The sequence below is a fragment of the Castor canadensis genome, chromosome X (genome assembly GCF_047511655.1).
Source record: "Castor canadensis chromosome X, mCasCan1.hap1v2, whole genome shotgun sequence".
NCBI classification, from domain to species: domain Eukaryota; kingdom Metazoa; phylum Chordata; class Mammalia; order Rodentia; family Castoridae; genus Castor; species Castor canadensis.
Genome location: NC_133405.1, coordinates 68483527 through 68504059, shown reverse-complemented (window position 1 = coordinate 68504059; position 20533 = coordinate 68483527). Strand labels below are relative to the sequence as shown.

Below are 20533 nucleotides of genomic sequence, written 5' to 3'. Positions count from 1 at the left end.
TATGACCTGTGCTGCTCTTTTAGGACATGTTTTGGGATGCTTGATAGCTGAAACAAGAGTCAATGCTAGGGAAATGCTTTGAGTCAGTCTCACATTCCAATAAGACTGTTGCCATAGCTATAAGATTTTAGGCTCTAACAAACCAATCGTCATAGTCATACAATAACAGACATGCATAAATTACACACAATGATACCCAAAAACAATTATATTAATTCCAAGTGTACTCTTAGAAATTGTCTCCCTTGTTTTTAGTAGAATAGATAGCTAGAATTCTCCCGAGGGGAGCAAGATGGACTTCAAACTTTTCATTCTTAAAGCAGTTCACAACAGAGATCTCTAACACCAACACTTTGGGTTCTCTGTTACCAAACATTACTTTCCTGCCAGTTGCTAGCACAAAAATTCTCAAATACTCAGAGAAACTTCTGAACAAGGGATCCAAAATTCCTTTTCACACAAATGGCAAAAAAGCCCAAATGGTTCAGACAAACCACAAATGGCCCAGAAGAGCCTCCAGAACAAAGAAAAGGAAGGTAAAGGCCCGAGATGCACTGATCAGGTAGAACTCACAATGATCAGACTTCAGGGCTCCTACAGTCCAGATGTTCATTTCTCTGTCTCACCAGATGATGGTGAAAAGCAGTTGATGCTGGCCAAAGTAGAAAGATAAGAAAAGAGGTCCCTGGAATAAAAGGAATTCCAGCAGCTGCAGGGAGCTGATTTCATCTTTCTTCTCCATCCAGGGTCAACTAGCTAGTGCATAAAGGGTGGTTCATCAAAGCTGAAAACAGAGTTTTGGACCCAAGGCCCAAACTCCTGGGATTCCACATGTCAGGTCCAGCCACTTGCCACTATATGTCAAATAAAGAGGCATGGTGAAAATAGAGAAAGATTTATTACATGGCTCAGGACATGCTGTGGGAAGAGGCAGAGTAAACACTCAGACCATCTTCAGCCATCTTTGGGGTACAGACATGAATTAGAGGTCTAAATAAACAAAAAACGAGGCAGGGGACAAAAGGGATGCATAGTTAAGCACTTCAGTCACAGGTGTTGTCTAATTGGTCATTATCTCCATCTTTGTTCTGGGAAAGGTTCTGGGACAGGTTCTGGGAGAGATTCTGGAGTTGATATCTGGATTCATTGTCAAAGAGCAGGTGGTCCATCCTGAGGAAGGTCTACTGTTGGGGGTAGTTTCTATCCCTTGTCATGAAGATATTATCATCTCTTTCCTGGAATCCAAGGTGATTGCAAAGTGACTGCAAAGAGAATGGCTTAGAGCAAGGACAGATACAAAATGGAGAACAGATGCCAGGCTTTTGTCCTGCTATTAGTTAATCTGTGGGCCCAGGTAAGGATTCCATGCTTTTCAGCAAAAGCAATTTGACCACCTCTTTCATAACTTATTAATTTTTCCCAACTTCTCTGATTCTCAGTTGCTTTTACAAGTTTTCATTCCATACCATAATATCCTTGAAAATATTGAGCAAATTTCCCACCTCATCTCCTGTAGTTCTCTGACCTGGAGTCTGCTAGCCATTCTACAGCTACTCCTAGATTTGCAAACACTTCATGTGCTCTCACATATTGTGCTTATATTGCTGCCACTTCTTTCTCTGCTTGGTTAATTTTTGCTCATTTTTCCAACATTCAAATATAATTTCTGAGGTGAAATTTTGCCTGCCATCCTCAGAATTAATCAGTACCTCTTTGTAGTCACAGGTACTTTGTATATAATAATGTTAAAAATTTTATCAAACTGTAGTTTAGTCAGTTTGTGCTGTTTTTTTTTCTATTGATAAATGTAATTGCAGTAGTTAACAACAGTTCCTTGAACACAGTATGAAATTAATGTTTGTTGAGAGAATGAAAGGATGGATGGACAATTTCTCAGAGTAAAACTAGACCAGACATCCTTGAACCAGTATGACTAAATCAAATGTACTATTGGGTCCACTAGGTTTAGAGAATAGTGTTAGAAATGAAAGAAAGTGCAGAATGGACAGGCAGGGAGATGGCTCATATGCCAGCACAGGATTTGTTGTGGAGAAGTGGTCCTATGGAGGGGGTCCCCTGCAAGACAGCTGGAACCCTCAGCTACTTAGAGACTGGGGATATTTATGAGGTGGGTGGAGAAGCCCTAGGAAGGTCACTGGGCAGGATAATCCTCAATGGCCCTTTGATCCTCCTGAGATAATGGCTTAAGGTTGGGTCATCCCTTTTAGACCTGGTGAGGAATTTCTAGTAAATGGCTTACGGTGGATGTCTATTTTTCTTTAGGGTCTGGTGGAGAGTTTTCAACAAGTCACCTTTGAGAGGGAGGGGGTCCAGTTCTAACATGGGTTCCATTTGTTCACCCTAACAAATAGGACATCACAATTCCAAACAAATCCTGATAAACACAATAAATACTGATGCATTTATTCAGCTATCTCCATCCTTTCTGCCTAAGGAAAGGAGACCTCAACCTCTTGTCCTAATGAGATGGCATCATTTACTTTTCCAGAATACAATTACACTAGGAATGCATTTCAGAATACCCCTCTGACCAGAATTTACAATTATTAGACTCCTCCAACCTCAACCTCCACATCTAAAAAACAAATTTACCACAATAACATACTTATTCACTTACCAAGACACTTTTATATAATAATTTTGGAAACATTTACCAAAAAATATATAAGTAGAGAAAAAAATAAAATTGTTTAGCTGCTTTAATAGAAGCTACTTCAGAGATAATACATGGAAGTTATTTCTGTTCCCACAGAAGCTAACATAAAAATGCAGCAAATTAAGGAATAATAAATCATTCTGTCTAACCACGTCAATGTTCAATTAAGAGTCACAAAAGCATATATTAGCAATTTTCTCATGTACTTTCTAATGTTAATTTTTTTGTATGATACTGGAATTTGAACTCAGGGCCTATACCTTGAGTCACTCCACTAGCCCTTTTTTTGTGAAAGTTTTTTTTTCTGATGTAGGGTCTCATGAACTATTTGCCTGGATGGGTTTTGAACCACAATCCTTCTGATCACTCTCTGCTTCCTGAGTAGATAGGATTACAGGCATGAGCCACCAGTTCCTGGCTTAATGTTAATTTTTAAAATAATAAAAACAAAGTTGTTTATAATTACATAGAAGCCACATATTATCAATGTCATTGTAAAATGTTTGAAAGGCAGATGGAAATCCTAAGTTTATCTTTCTAAATGGGAAATATGCAATACCAAATAGCCACCTTTAAGGGAAAAATGTGGATGAAACAGTCCTAATTTGTTTTATTCATGTATAAAAGTTGAGTGATTTAGACCAAAAGGCATGGTAATTAATATCTAATTCAAAAAGTATTACTATAATTCATTTTCTGTTAATGTAAAATTCTGGGTGTTGGTGTAATCTTCATGTCAAGTTTATGAATGAGATATTATTTTTCCATTTTACAATGAAGAAACTCAACCATATAGAGTAAATAACTTGTCTAAAATCACATAGCTATTAAATGACTGACAGTTTGACTCTAGAGAAATATTGCTCATTAATTATTTTTAAGTTCACCTAACTTTCAAATAAAAGATCCATTCTGTATACTGCAAGACATTATTCTTTCTGTAAACACTTCTTTGTGATCAGTGCCATTCTCCTACTCAAAATCTTTTGTGGTTCTTTTTTAGGTGCAAATCAATTCTAAATATTTTTGCTTATAAATCAAAGCCATCCACTAAAAGGGGAACACTTTTTCTGAATATTCCTACAGTCTTGTTTGTTTTTTTATATTTTTGCTCCTACCATAATGGGATACTTAGTCTCTTTAGAATTCATTGTACACATTCTTAGCTGTTTGCCTTTGTTCAAATCCTTCTCTTGCTGAAAATGCCACACCACCATCTCTCTTGTAATTTGAATACTGCTGTCTCTTCAAAGCTGATCTCTACCTTCAACATAAAATCTTTTTTGACCATTCCACCTGTTACAAATTATATTGTCATAAAAATTTTTTTCATATACTTCATACTATTTGTCTTTCATATGGAGATACAGCTTTGTTAACATTATACAACCTCTTTCAGAGAAAGGACTTGTTTTATTTTAAGAGAGTATCTTGACCATACTAAGCATAAATATTTTCCAGTTTACTTACTACTTTTGTAAATTTTTATAATTTCGGGTATTACATGCAATGGAAAAAAGCAGTCATTTCAGAGTTGAGACATATCATGGTCCTGACTTAGTCAAAAAGTAACATATTATTTTATGTAAGATAGATCATTCAACTAAATATTTTCCCCTTCATATGGCTCAACTGTGTGATGGTAATAGTAATAATTATTCTATTTACCTCATAGCTTTGTGGTTAGGATTGTGAGTGATTATATTGAAAAAATATAGTGTTATACAAATAAAAGGGACAGCGATAGATGAATATAAGATTTCTCTGTTGAAAATCATCTACTTTTGGTTGTCCAAAGATTCTCAATGAAAATTTTCACTTATTAGTATATTTTGCTACATAATAAATCTAACTTTCCTCAAAGTAGCAATACTTAAGCGGAAATGCAATGTATTTGGATTAAGGTTGCCTTTATTTTATTGAGGATTTTTGCATCAATATTCATTAGGAAAATTGGCCTATATTTCTCCTTTTTGGAGGTGTCTTTGTCTGGTTTTGGGATGAGAGTAATACTGGCTTCATAAAATGAGTTAGGCAGTGTTCCTTCCCTTTCTTTTTCGTGGAAAAGTTTAAGGAGAGTTGGTATTAGTTCTTCTTTAATGGTCTGATAGAATTCAGCTGAGAATCCATCAGGTCCTGGACTTTACTTTTTTGGGAGACTCTATTGCTGCTTCAATTTCATTTGGTGTTATAGATCTATTCATGTGATTAATATCTCTTGGTTCAATTTTGGATGGTCATAAGTATACAGAAATTTGTCAATTTCTTCAAGATTTTCAAATTTATTGGATATAGATTCTCAAAATAGTCTCTGATGATTCCCTGGATTTCCATGGTGGTTGTTGTTCATCTCCACTTTTACATTTCTCATTTTAGTCAGGTTTGCCTGGGGTCTGTCAACCTTGTTTATTTTTTAAAGAATCAGCTTTTTGTTTTGTTGATTCTTTGTAATTTTTTTTGTTTGTTTCTATTTCATTAATATCAGCCCTTATTTTTATTATTTCTCTCCTTTGTTTTGGGTTTTGCTTGTTCTTGTTTTTCTAGGAGTTTGAGATGTAGCATTAGGTCGTAAGATTTGAGATCTTTCTGCACTCATGGCTATAAACTTTCCTCTTAGGACTGCCTTTGCTGTGTACCATAGGTTCTAGTACATCATGTTTTCATTTTCATGAACTTCCAGGAACTTTTTAATTTCCACTTTTATTTCATCAATGACCCACTGATCATTGAACAATGTGTTGTTCAGCTTCCAATTGTTTACATATTTTCTGCTTTTTTTTTGTTGTTGTTGAATTCTAGTTTTAATGCATTGTGACCAGACAGAATGCATGGGATTATTTCTATTTTCTTATGTTTGCTGAGGCTTGCTTTGGTGCCCTAAGATATCAATTTTGGAGAAAGTTCCATGGGCTGCTGAGAAGAATGTATACTGTGGGGAAGTTGGATGAAATATTCTGAAGACATCAGCTAGGTCCATTTGGTCTATGGTGTGATTTAGTTCTAGAATTTCTTTATTGATTTTTTGCTTGGATGACCTATAAACAAACAAATAAACAAACAAAAAACCTCCAGGTTCAGGAACAATAGAACTTCAGTCGTGGTTTAAGTTCTGGTGTTACTCCTCCAGCATCTGTCCTGGTGATTGTATTTAAGCAGAAGCTCTGTCATAGTCTTGCTAGGTGGTTGGTTTGTGAGTAGTGTTTTTTTTCTTCTGTCTTTCACAGGCAGCTGCTTGGTCAGCTTTTCCCTCAGTGAGGTGTGTCAATTTAAGTTTGCATGCTGTCCTCAGGTTCAGGAGATCAGCTCTGTAGTTCACAAGCTGTCCTGATTTGGAGTTGGCTTTTCGCTGTGCTTGTTTATTGGGGGCTTGTTTCTTTGCCTTGCCCCCTTTCTCTGGGGCAAGGTCAGTGATCCATCAGCCAAACCCCTGCTGTCAGTGTGTTGTGATGATTTGCTGTTTGTTTTTCAACTTTGCAGAGCCATTTGATTTTGGGTGTTGCTCACTGGCTCAGGAGATGACCTTTGTTTTCCTCTACCTCCTGTACTTTAGGAGTAGCTTATCACCTGCCCTCTGTCAGCCTTCCTGCCTTCCCAGCTATTTGTTTACTGATAGTTCATGCGAGGATTATCTCCTTCTCCCTCCCCCCTTCTCCTGTGCACTTTGAGCGTTTCTGACATCTCTGCTGTGTCCTAGTTTTCACTTTGTTGTTTATTGTTCAGATTTTCTTTTCTTTTTTCTTTTTTTGGCTGGGAGATCAGTCTGCCCAGAGGATTATGCTGGTTTATCCCAGGGGTGGCTGGGAGAATACCATGTGATGCTTGGCTCACACTTGTTTGGTCTGTCGAATGTCTCCTAAGCAAGTTTGGAGCCGGTGTCTGGCAACCGCAGCCCTCCTGTTTTCTCAATGTAATGTGGCATGGAGAAGTTTTCTATGAGCTAGGGGTTCATGCTGTCAAAGTTTTGATTCTTCTTGGTGCTTTATTTCCAAGTGTGGCTCCAGCATCTCAGCAAGGTTTTTGATTCACAGAACTCATGCTGTCTGCTTCTGTGCCCTAGTCACCACCTTGGATCTCTCCTATTTTTATTTTTTTGAGAAACCTCTTTCATATTGTTTTCCATAATGGCCAATTTACATTCCTGTCAATTATGTATAAAGGCTCCCTTTCTCTTCATAGTCTTACCAGCTTTGCTTTCTTTTGTGTTTTTGATAATAGCCATTCTTACTGGGACAGGTGATATCTCATTCTGGTTTTAATTTGTATTTCTTGGTGATTGATAATATGTATTTTTATGTACCTATAAACCATTTGAAAATCTACTTGTGAGAAATGTCTACTAAGATCATTTCCTCATTCTTTAATTGGGTTGTGTGTTTATTTTCTCTTGGGATTTTTGCATTTATTGTATATTTTGGATATTAGCGTCTTGTCAGATATATACGTTGGAAATATTTTCTCTTATTTTATAAGTTGTCTCTTTATTCGGTTCATTATCTCCTTTTGCTGTGCAGAAGATTTTTAGTTTTATGTAACTCCGTTTGTCTGTTTTTGCCTTTGTTTCCTGTAGTTTTAGTTCTTATCCCAAAAAATCCTTTCCCATCCCAGTGTCCTGAAGCATTTGTCCTATATTTTCTTCTAGTAATTTCACACATAAGCTCCTACATTTAAGGTTTTAATTCATTTTGAGTAGATTTTGGTAACTGGTAAGAGATGGTCCAATTTTATTGTTTTGCATGTGGATATGCAATTTTCCATGCATCTGATGTTGAAAAGGCTGCTCTTTCTCCAGTGTGGATTTTTAGCATTTTTATCAATAATTAGTTGGCACATTTGTGTGATTTTACTTCTAGGTTTCAAGTCTATTGGTCTATAAGTCTACTTTTGCCAACACCATACTATTTTGATTACTACAGCTTTGTAGTATGTTTTGAGATCAGTTAGCATAATGCCTCTGGCTTTGCTGTTTTTATTCAAGATGGCTTTGATTTTGGGGGGAGAGTTGAGGTTCTATATAAGTCATAGATTTTTTTTTTAGTTCTGTGAAGAATGTCATTGGTATTTAGTAGGGTTGGCATTGAATCTGAAATTACTTTTGGTAGTATGCACATTTTATAAATATTGTTTCTTCCAACCCATAAATATAGGATGTCTTTTCACTTTAACTCCTCTTCGAACTTATTATTGGGGTCTTTCACCACTTTTGTGAAAATTATTCCTAAGTATTTTAATTTTCATAGCTATTCTAAATGAATCACATTCTTGATTTCTATTTCAGACAATTCCCTAATGGCGTATATCAAACTACTGATTTTTGTATCATGATTTCATACTTTGAAACACTGCTGAATTCACTCGTTTGCTCTAGTAGCTTTTTTTGGTGGAGTTTTTGGTGTTTTCTATATAGAAGATTGTATTATCCTGAAAGAATGACATTTTGACTCCTTTTCCAACTTGGTTTCCCTTTATTTCTTTCTCTTGCCTGATTTTTCTGGCTAGGACTTCCAGAACTATATCAAAATAAAAGTGGCAAAAGTGAACATACTTTTATTACCAGATCATACAGGGGAAGCTTTCGGCTTTTACCATTGAGTATAATGTTAACTGTTGGCTCTTTATAAATGCCCTTTGTTGTAATGAGTTACATCCTTAAATGCTTATTTTTTCAGCATTTTTATCATGAAAGAATGTTGAATTTTATCAAGTGCCTTTTTTATCTACTGAGATCACTGTATGGTTTTTATATTTCATCCTGTTGATGTGGGGTAACACATTTATTAATTTGCATGTATTGAACATTCCTTGCATCCCTGGGATGAATCCCAATTGATCATTGTAAATGACATTTTAATTTGCTGTTGGATTTTGTTTTCTAATATTTTGTTGAGGATCTTTACATCTATGTTCTTCTAGCATATTGGCCTGTAGTATTCTTTGCTGTTGTGGCTTCCTATGGCTTTAGTATCAGTTGTTATCAAAGATCAATGCTGATCTTGTAGGATGCACTTACAACAATTCCTTCCTCTTCTATTTTTTTAAAATAGCTTATGGAGAATTGGTATTATACCTTGTATAAGTATATGGTAGAATTAAGCTGTGACATTATCTGGTCCTGGGCTTTTCTTTGATGGAAGACTTCCTTATTACTAATTCAATCTTTTTTCACTTGTTGTTCATAGCCTCAGATTTTCCATTTCTTCTTTATTCAGTCTTGATAAGGTGTTTGTGTCTCAGAATTTGTTCATTATATCTGCTTTATCAAATATGTTGGTATATAGTTTTTCATTACAATCTCTAATGATCTTTTGTATTTGTGTTACAGTTTTGCCCTTTTTATCTCTGATTTTATTCATTGGAGTCTTCTCTCTGTTTTGTTTTTCTTTTCTCTTCCTTTTGCAGTCCTGGGTTTGAAATCATCAGGGCCTTGCCCTTGCTAGGCAGGTGCCCTACCACTGGAGCAATGTCTCCAGCCCTTTTTGCTTTAGTTATTTTTATAGTAGGTTCTTGCCTTTATACCTGGGACAGCCTGGACTGTTATCCTATTTATGCTTCCCACATAGCTGGAATGACAGGCACTTGCCACTGTGCCTCACTTTTATTGGTTGAAATGAGGTCTTGTGAACTTTTTGCCTAGACTGACTTCAAATAGGATTCCTCCTGATATGTGCTTCCCAAGTAGCTAGGATTATAGCCGTGAGCCACTGCATCTGGCTTCTTTTTTCCCCCCCTTAGGTTTATCTATTTTGTTTGTCTTTGCAAAGGACAAACTGTTTATTTCATTGATTTTTTAAATTGTTATTTTAGTCTCTATTGCATTTTCTTCTGCTATAATCTTTACTATTATGCTTCCTCTACTACTTTTGAGCTTGGTTTTTCTTGTTCCTAGGATGCAGAGAGTGCTGTTTTTTTGCTTTGTTTTGTTTTGAGACAAGGCCTTACTATGTAGCCCAGGCCAGCCTCAAATTCCCAAACCATCTGCATCATCACACCTACTGCTGTGGTTATAAGTTATAGGTTATATACCCAGTATGATTTTTTTTTAATTTGAGATATATCTGCTATTTTGATGTAAGCATTGATTGCTATAAAGTTCCCTGTTAGTATTACATTTCCTGTATTTCACACATCTTGGTATATTGTATTTCTGCATTTTCATTTGTTTCCAGAATTTTTTAAAACTTACTTCTGAATATCTTCCACGATTCTTTAGTTTTTCTGAAATAAGCTGTTTAAATTTCATTTATTTGTATATTTTCTAAAGTTTATCTGGTTATCAATTTTTCATTGTATTTCATTATGGTCAGAAAAATACTGATATGATTTCTGTGTTTTAAAATTCATTATGTGATCCTTTAGAGTCCTCATGTGCCAAAAAGGAAAAAATATATATATATACATAGCATCTACTGAATGGAAAGTTCTATAGGTGCTTGCTGGTCCATTTGGTCTAGGGTTCAATTTAACTATGTTCTTTCTTCATTGATTTTATATTGTGATGCTCTACCTATTAAGAAGGTGGAGTGTTAACATCCCAGCTATTACTGAGTTAAAGTTTATCTCTCCTTTGCAGTCTGTTAATATTTGTGTTATATGATCAGTCACTCTAATATTTGTTGCATATATATTTTGAATTATTTACTCTTGCTTGATCCATTTATCATTATGTAATGATATTCCTTGTGTCCTTTTACTGCTTTTGCTTAAGTCTGTTTTATCATATATATATATACATATATACATATATACATATGTGTATATATACATATATATATATATATACACACATATATATGGGCATTGATGGACTAGGTAATTACTCAGATTTTTGTAATCTGACTGTTTATGCCTGTTGTTTCAGAAATTCTAAGAAAACTGCTTATTTACTCTGAACATATAATTACTTCCACTACTTTCTACTTGATGCTGCCCAGATCCACATTTGCCAAGAATCTGCAATTGATGTATTACCAGTATTTCTGTGCTAAAGGGTCATGCAAGATCAGGTTTTCCTAAACACACTGTTGCTCTTCAGAAGCAGTCAAGAGAGTACCAAAAATGAGTAGACTGTCCCTACAAGCTTCTTCTAGGAGTCTGGGGTAAGCTAAGATGCCTCATCTACAATTATCAGCCTGTGTTAGGGAGAGTGGAGTTATTCCCACCTTTAGGCAATCACCATGAATAGACTAACCCCATGCTTCTATATCACACCTGTGGACACCAGTGCCACCAAATCTTGTCATCGCTTGAGCCAGAAGCCTACCACAAGCAGCACAGCACTGGGATAGGCTGAAGGCTTACAGTACAATGAGCTGTCTATTGCTGATATGGATTCATGGCCCAAGACCACTTCAACATTAACTAGAATAACATTTCAGTGTTCTGTGTCCACATGTTCTTCCATGACACTGGAGCCATTTCTGCAGCTCTGTCCACAGGCAATACTGGGAACGTGGATCATCACAATCTGCCCTGTGTTAGGTTTCACCAATCTAGTACTAAGCTCCAGAACAAAGTTTATGCTTACTACCTTTCCCTGTACCCAGAGAATGGGGTCTTGTACTATACTTGGTGCCAGAAGTTGGGGTAGTATTGATGAACTTGTTCCTTGGACATCTAGGCTGATGCTAAGTTGAGTCATGCCTGAGTTTCACAATCACAAAGACCTTCACAGCCCCAAGAGTACACTGAGACAGCACAGCCATCAGGGATTTCAGTGGAAACATTTATCTGTCCCTGTGAGTCTCAGGTCTCTGTCTAGTATCCATCTAGTTCTTGAATACTGTCTGTGAGCACTGGCCTAGAATAGCTGTCCTATCTGATAGTGGGGAACAGAAGGTGGGTCACACTTGAATCTTAAGAATAAATGCACCTACACAATGTCATGGAGAGTATACTTCAGCCCACTTCAAGGCTAAAAATAATGTGACCTCAAACCTGATGTCTGTCCAAAGGCACCATCTATGAGTTGTAGCCTATGTACAGAGCCTTTGGTTTCTATTGGGTTCTGGGTCTTACCACAGTGGACCTTGCACTGGACTCCAAGAAAAAGTCCTGTACTAGCATTATTCCCTGTTCCCCAGCTGGAAGATAGGTGGTGTTGATCTAATGGTATTCCAATAGCTCAGGCCATGAATTTTGACCTAGTAGTAAGGGCCATGGGCTTTGCCCAGCGCTGGGTGTTACCTTGTCAGGCCAGGAGTTGGGTTTTAAGTCTTAGGCCTGAACTTAATTCTCTATACCTCCTCCAAGGGGATAGCATCTATCTCCACACTAAGCTGTTTGGAGTTCTAGGAAAAGTGATATAAGCAACTCTTTCCTTTCAACCTTCTTCAGAACAACCTCTTTTCCTTTTTAAATTTTTTAGTTTATTAGCATACATTAGTTGGGCAGGGAGGATTCATTGTGACATTTGCATATATGTTTACAATATATCTTAGATTCACCCCCTTTATCATTCTCCCACATCCTCCCTTCTGCCCCTTCTTCAAACAATCTCCACAGGTTTCATTGTCCTATTTTCATCCATGTATACAAAGTACATCCATCATATTTACCCTTGTTCAACCTCTCCATTTACCCTACCTCTCTCACTGGCTCCCACCCCTAGACAGAACCTGTTTTACCTTCCTGTCCTTCATTTTTTAAGTGATATGGATTGTTTAAGATTTTGTCTTGATATTTCACACATGTATATGTTGTACTTTAACCCTCTCTCTTAAGGGTTACTCTCTTTATTGCCCTGCTCCCCTATTATTCAACAGCTTTCAGTGCATTTCATTTTATTATCATAATATACAAATGCAATATTTTCAATATTGTTCACTCTCTATCATTTTCTTTTCCTCTCCCACCTCTCTGTAGTTCCATCAGACAAATCCACTATTACAATCATATTCTCTCTCTCTCTCTTTCCCTATGTGTATATATATACATATATATACAGATTTATATATGTGTATATAATAATAATATATTTATTTATTTATACATTTATCTTATAGGTCTGGCTTCCACATATGAGAGAAAGCATGCTACCTTTGTTCTTCTGAGCCTGGGTTACTTCACTTAACATAATGATGTCCAGTTCTATCCATTTATCTGCAAACAACATAATTCTATTCTCCTTTATGGCTGAATAATACTCCGTTGTGTATATATACCATGTTTTCTTAATCCTATGATCAGTTGAAGGGCATCTGGGCTGTTCCCAAAGCTTGACTCTTGTGAATAATGCTGCAATAAACATGGGTGTGCAAATGGCTCATAAAATATGGAATGCTTCATGAATTTGTGCATTGTCCTTGTGCAGGGTCTATGCTAATCTTCTCTGTATCATTCCAATTTTAGTATATTTGCTGCCAAAGTGAGCACATATTTTCTATTGGTTAAAGCAGTAACTATGTTCTCTTATCTGATTTTTTAAGCTCTTATGAAGGTAGATTGATATGTGAATAGCTATTCAACTGGGTATGCTTATTGGTCACCATAGAATCTTACTCAGCTGTCCTCTTACTCTGGATCTTATTTTCTTTGTCTTTGCTTTAAGTTACTTCATCACTCATTCACTCAGTAATTACACATGGAACTCCTTCCTTTGTGTTAGGTATTATTTGGAATCATTGATGTTAAAATTTTGTATTGGTCAGCTTTTTGACTCTATGACAAAATACCTGAAATAAAGTACTTAACAAGAGGAAGGACTTATTTTAGCTCAGGTTTTCAGAAGTTTCAGGTTATGGTTACTTGGTTCCATTGCTTCTGGATCCATGCACAATGAGGTAGAACATCGTATTGAGGAACATATGATGGAACAATGTAATTCACCACATGGAGTAGGAGGGAGAGAGAGAGAGGAAGAGGGGACCAGGGACAAGATATATCCTTCCAAAAGCACACCTCCAGAGACCTACTCCCTCCACATAGGCCCTGACCTCTTAAAGGTCCACTCAGCTGTGTACTATGCCTTTATGATCCACTCATCACCAACTGTTGATTATGCTTTCAACACAGGAGGCTTTTGTAATTCCTTACTATATAAGAATCCATTAAAATGGTAATGTCATGTTTTTTTTGTAGACATTTGTGTCACCTTTTTGTTTTGTTGTTTTTTAAAGACAGCGTTTCACTGTGTAGCTCCTGAGTTCTGGGATTACATGAGTGTGCCACCATGGTAAATTAATTTGCTTTCTTATGTTAGCTTTATGAATATGTCAAGATGTTTGATGAGTATTAAAAATATGACTCAACTAGTTACGGTGGTGCATGTCTGTATTCTCAGCGCTTGGGAGGCTGAGGCAGGAGGATCACAAGTCCAAGGTCAGCCTAATCTACACAGTAGAGTTAAAGGCTAACCTGGGCTACCTAGGAGGACACTGTCACAAAATAACTGAATCAATCTGAGATTTTGTTTTCTTGTATTAGAAGCTCACTATTTTGAGTTAAATATTGTCTTCTTCTTTGACTAGCTATTAAGATACTGGCTGTTAAATACATGGGATTTCTGTATGATGCAGTTCCCACTGGTGTCTCTCAGTCAATATTTTCTGTTTCATTTGTTTCTAAATTTTAAAAAATATTATTTTAATTATACATATTTGTAGGACACAGTATGATAATGTAATACTTGTATACAACGTATAATGAACAAATCAGCATAGCTAGCATTTCCATCTCTTTAAGCATCTTTAAGTTTAATTTATACATGATAATTGTCCATATTCATGAGATACAGTATGTATCTCATAAATACATGCATGGTAGTTACCATTCCCATCTCCTTATTATTACTTTCTGCTTGGGTCCTTCAGCCTCTCCTCTTCTAGTTATTAAAAAATATAGGTTATGGTGAATTATAGTCACTCCATTGTCCTGTAACCACTAGCACTTATTACTTCTATCTATTTTAGTACCTGTTCTCAATTTAAAAAAAATATGTAGGGTTCATTAATAGTATAAGGAGGCTTCATGTAAAAATTCCATATATGTGTGCAGTGTACTTTGAGCAAGTTCACCTCCTCTATCCACCCTTACCACACTGTTCCTAGCCTCTAGTGATCAGTGTTAAACATTTGTATCAACTTTTTGGGCTCCCCATATGAGAGATAACATAATATTTGTCCTGTGTCAGACTAATTTCACATGGTATAATGTCCCCCAGTTCCATCCATGTTATTTCAAATGGTAGGATTCTTTCTTTCTTATGATTGAATAATATGTATGTGAATGTACTGTGCATTTTCTATATCCATTCACCTGTGAATTGACACTTAGGTGGTTGGCATTTCTTGGCATGTTACAATGAACATGAACATGCAGACATCTCTTTCATATGTTGATTTCCTTTCCTTTGAAGTGGAATAATTGATGGTAGATCTAATTTTTATGTTTTTTTCAGACACCGCAATACTTTTTTTCCATAATTCCCATACTAATTACTTTCCTACCAGCACTGTTATAAGCATCACCACATCCTCACCAGTATTTGTTATCTTTTGTCTTTTTAATAATAATCATTGTATCTGCTTTTGATTTGCATTTTGCTGATCACCAATTATGTTATAGCATTTTTTCTTAAATTTGGTGGCCACTTGAATTGCTTCCTTTGAGAAGTGTTTATCGATATCATTTGCCCATTCTACTCAGATTACTTTAGAGAGTTGCTATTGAATTTTTTGAGTTCTTAGGTATTCTGGATATTAATCCTTTTTTGTGTGAATAGTTTGCAAAAAGTTTTTCCCGTCCCATATGTTATCTCTTCATTCTATTTCTTCCTTTGCTGTGCAGAACCTTCTTATTTTGATAATTTCATGTCTAGTTTTGCTCTTCTTGCTTATGCTTTTGGAGTTTTATCCAAAAGTCATCACATACGACAGTGTCTTGAAGTCTTTCACCTGTTTTCTTCTAGTATTTTCATAGTTTTGGACCTTATATTTAGGTCTTTGATTCATTTTGTGTTAATTTTTGTACAGGGTGACAGGAGTCTTCATTTATTATAAATGGAGACAAATGAACAAGAGCATGATAATGATCTGTGTATTCTGTTTAAGAGAAGGCAAACAGCAAAGATGAGAGTTTAGAGAGAAAGCTCTTTTAATAACCTACATTGAATCTTTAAACACTCCAAGGCTCCCTACTTTAAGAAGTGATGCTATTAATAATGAAAGGCCCAGCTGAAAATTAAAATCAAGACAGGTTATAATTTATTCTATAAAGCTTTTGATTCCTAAAAAGAGCATAATGTATTGGAAAACTTAAGGATGTTTGTAAGTCAGTCTTTAGTTTGAATCTAAACTCTAGCATTTTTTTTTCATTTCTTTTTTCTTTCTTTTTTTCCCTGGTGCTAGGGATTAGACTCAGGGCCTTGTGCATGCTAGGCAAGCACCCTACCACTTGAGCTCTGCCCACAGACCTTTTATTTTTATTTTGTTTTTGAGACAGTGTTTTGCTGCTACCTTTGCCTGATCTGGCCTCAAATTTGAGATTCTGCTGCATTCAGCCTCCCATGGTGTAGGTGGGACTACAGGCATGCTCCACCATATCTGGCTCCAGCTTTAGCATTTTTCAACTTTGATGGAGTCAACAATTTGAATTAAAAAATAAATGTGTCAATACTTTTATATAGAACCTGGTTAAATAGTAGGTACTCAGCAAATATTAGCGCTCTTGTTTTCACTTGGGAGTACAAAATATGCTCATTAGATAATTGGTTCACTACATTCATTTAACATTTAGGAACTTCCTTTCCAATATGAAATTATTCTGTTCTTTCTTCTAGAGCTATTGTATGCTATTTTATGAATAAATTAATTCATGAAATTGACAAATTAAATCATTTCAATGAACATAACCATAAAGTTAATTCATGTTTGATATTATATTAGGCAGTACACTAGTCAGATTTCTGTAACTACAACAAATACTTGAGGTAACCAACTTATAAAAATAAAAGTTTCATTTTTGACTCATAGTTTTGGAGGTCCTACTCTATGATCAGTTGGCTGTGTTACTTTTGGACTTGTGGTGATGCAGCAGCACATCATTTCCAGAAACTCATGGTTTAGCAAAACCACTCACTCCCTGGCTGGAAAGTGCAAGTGAAAAAGAGACCAGAGTTCCATTATCCCCCTTCAAGGGTAAGCACCAAGTTACCTGAAGACCTCTGTAAGGTCCCAACTCTTAAAGCTCCATAAAGTGTCAAGCTAGTGTCAGTGTTAAAACAAACAGAAGAACCTCAGGTGTGGGGCACATACCAGTATTCCCTATACTTGGGAGGTGGGAGCAGGAAGATCATGAGTTTGAGGCCAGCCTCGGTTACATAATGAGTTTAAGGCCAGTCTGAGCTACATAGTGAGACACTGTCTCAACAAATCAAGGGTTGGAATATAGCCAGTGGTAGAGAGCTTGCATAACATTCACAAATCCCTGGGTTCAATCTTCAAAAAAGAAAAAAAAAGAAAAATAATCAAAGATAGATTCTCCAAAAGAGCAAGGATATTTACTTGGTAATAGCATCACAATGGGAATAGCAGAGCATTGCAATAGAGGTATGCATGTCTTAGTAAACTATGGATGTGTTCATGAAGATTGAAGGAAGTGAAAGTTTTTAAAGACAAAAATGAGAATTATATATCAGATATTTTGAAACAATATTTGGCCACAAGGATTAATAATAAGAGTGGTATCCACAATTAAACAGGCAGTACCATTGCTTCACAGATGCCCTTGTAGATGTACTTTCATATTAGTTTATAGTGACTTCTATGCAAGTTTGTAGTTCTGACCTTTTTTATGTGCAAAACAAGCCTTCACAATCCTAAAACCCAGTGCAGGAATTTGGTGGGACACTGACCCCCTATGTGGCAGGCTAGCATCATACAAGAAAATATGGGGAATATCTTAGAGAGCTATAGTGAGGTGCCATCTTGAGAGAGGGCCTGCTGTTTGACACTGATATACTGGGGGGACTAGAAAACAAGTTGCTCTTAGAACCTTGGGAAACTCAGCCACAATGTCTTGGAAGGAGACAGCCACAGGGGTGGTGGAGGGTCTGATATGGACCTGTTAAGAACATTAAGAAGTAGGGAGTTTGGGCAGTGAAGGGCATAGTGGTCAGTGGGCCTAACCTCCTTGGGGAAAGCAAATTCCATTCCCTGATGATCATAGCAGAAGCAGAGCACCAAGGCAGTGCCTGGCAGAGTGCTCAGGTTCCAGGAGTTGTCAGCTGGCTGAGGGTTTTGTGGTTAGTCAGGGTTTGAGACTGAGCTACTCTGAAGACTTGAAAACAAATACCATTTTTTAATCGGTACCCTCTTATCATTCTACATTCTCTCCATTTACATAAATATTCCTGGGAACTTCAGTTTACACTCTTCTATACATAAAGTTTTCTTTTAATCCTGTTTAATGGCAACCTATCTGAAATGTATAATGCACAGTCCCCCATCTTTTGAACAATTTATTAAACATAATTTAATCTTTTCCAGATTAGTCATATTCACAATTTTGAACATCAGTTATTGTACCTGCATGTGTATGGTGGCATATAGAAATAACAAGTTTTTAAAACAAATAAACTTATTTTACATGTAACACAGTAGTGTTTGAGTGAAGGACCTAAAGATTCCTCAATACCAACAGAAAGTCTTATGACACTATTTGTTTTTTCTGTGTAGAGATCTGTTTTTGCATACTATGAAATAAAGAATTCTCAAGTTGGGAAAGTTCCTGCCAAATTATTTAACAAATTATATTAGAGTAATTGAACTACAGAGCTAGTTGATTGAGAACCAAGGCAAGACAGAAATATACCACACTATAGTGATTACCAGTGTGGATGTTTTTGCCAGTCTAACCTCTAGACTAATATCAAATCACTATATTTTTGTTTGTGTGCTCATAGAATATAGCACATTTCTGGACACTTAGAGGTTTATTGTTTATAATAAAAAATATGTAATGGATAAAAATTAGGAAAAGTTGACTAACATTTCAATAGAAAATCTTATTATATATGAAATAAAACTTATTCATAAGTACATATTCTATGTAGATAGCATTTTATAATGCAAAATCTTCCATTTAAAAGCATGCATGATTTTATTTACACAAAGCACTCAGAATAAACAGGCATCTCCATAAAGACAGAGAGTAGACTGGTAGTTGCCAAAGGCTAGGAGGCAAATGAGGCGTGATGGGTATTGGTTTTCTTTTATGAGGTGATGAAAATGTTCTTGAATCAAATAGTGTGATAATTATACAACCTTATGACTTATGAAAACCACCGAATTGTGCATTTTAAATAGGCAAATTGTATGGTAGATTATTAATATCTGAATAAAATATTTCTGGTCTAGTAATTTTGGCTTAACTTGAAACATAATTGTAATAATGGTCTTTAGCATAAGATGTATGGTGACTTTCAAACATGGTATCTTAATGCCCCATAAGACTCAGTGGTATGCTAGAGCTAACTCAAACTTGTCTATAACAGTCTGTTGTTTGTTGTTCGCATGTTTTATCAACTTTACTAAGAGTATTTACAGTGTACTAAGAATCATTACAAATCAGGACTCCTTTCTCATTCCTTAGAACTGGTTGTTAAACATTTACCAGCATACCATTAATGAAGCCTATACCATTTTCCTTGTGAATCTTCAGAGTGATGAGGCTCAGTGAAAGGACAGGGACAGAAAGAGCTCTTAATGACTCTACTGCTAGAAGGAAGTGAAAAACTCTGCAGGTCTGTGATAAGTTTGGGGAGCAGAAAGGTGTTAAAAGTTGGAACTAAGGTACCTCCCTATGATTAGTTAAGATTAACAAGCACCTAGCTCAGTTGACAGATATATTCAGAGGCCAATTCACATTACCCTCTCTTTCCAGTCTTGTTGATCCACCTAAACAAACAATAATAGAAATAATAATAATTTGTTTTGTTATTAGTGATTTCAGTGATAATGAGACCAAGCACTTGTATTAATGATCTTTCATTTAGATTTTTTGGAAAGCAATGCTTCTTGTTTCTGTTTTTGTTTGTTGTTCTTGTTTCTACTGTCCTTAGTGTGCTTATTTGCATCTGTTTAATGGCCAAAGGAGCCATGTTTTAGCATTTTCCAAATTATTTTAACATAGAATTGAACAAAAGAAAATGTCTGATACACTGATACTTGCCATATCCTGTCTTATTTGGGTCAGCTACTTCCACTTTATATCATGACAATAAATTGTTCAAAATCCAAATATTTTAAATTGGTTTCAGAAAGCAGAAGTTAAAGGCCAGGTACAGTGGCTCAAGCCTATATTCCCACCTATATGGGAGGCAGAGATAGGGAGGATTTCAGTTCCAGGCCAGCCCAGACAAATAGTGAGACCCCAGTTAAACAAATAAATAACTTGTGGTGGTTCACACCTATACTCTGAGCTACCTAAGAGGATTTAGGTAGGAAGATCTTGGTCTAGGCCAGCATGGGAAAAAACATGAGACCCTATCTAAAAAGTAACCTAAAGCAAAAAAGCTGGAGGGGTGGCCCAAGTGGCAGAGCACTTGCATAAGGAGTGTGAGATCCCAAGTTCAAACACTAGCACAACCAAAACAAACAAACAAACAAACAAACAAAATAGCAGCGGTTAAGAATATAAATGGGTCAGGGTAAACCAATTATCAGTTGTGAAAAAAAATTTAAAGCTCACATTCTACTAGTGGTGAATCAGAAACATTATCGCTATACATCTAACACTCGCTATAGAGGTTCTATTTTTGCCTGAGACTCATTTACATGGGCAGATATTAAAATATCCATACTGATCTTTTCTGTTTTAATATTACTCTCATTACAGGGAGAAATACCTTAGTCTATATTATGC

At 36.1% G+C, this 20533-nt stretch overlaps 1 protein-coding gene and 1 non-coding gene across 2 annotated transcripts in view; one reads left to right on the top strand and one right to left on the bottom strand.

Annotated features, from left to right (window-relative positions):
* Positions 1-20533, top strand: part of LOC141419452 (uncharacterized) — a 237422-nt gene that overhangs the window by 158987 nt on the left and 57902 nt on the right. The gene's annotated exons all lie outside the window — the stretch shown is intronic.
* Positions 12939-13045, bottom strand: LOC141420034 (U6 spliceosomal RNA). Its single transcript, XR_012444741.1, has one exon. It is a non-coding gene; the product is annotated as a U6 spliceosomal RNA (small nuclear RNA).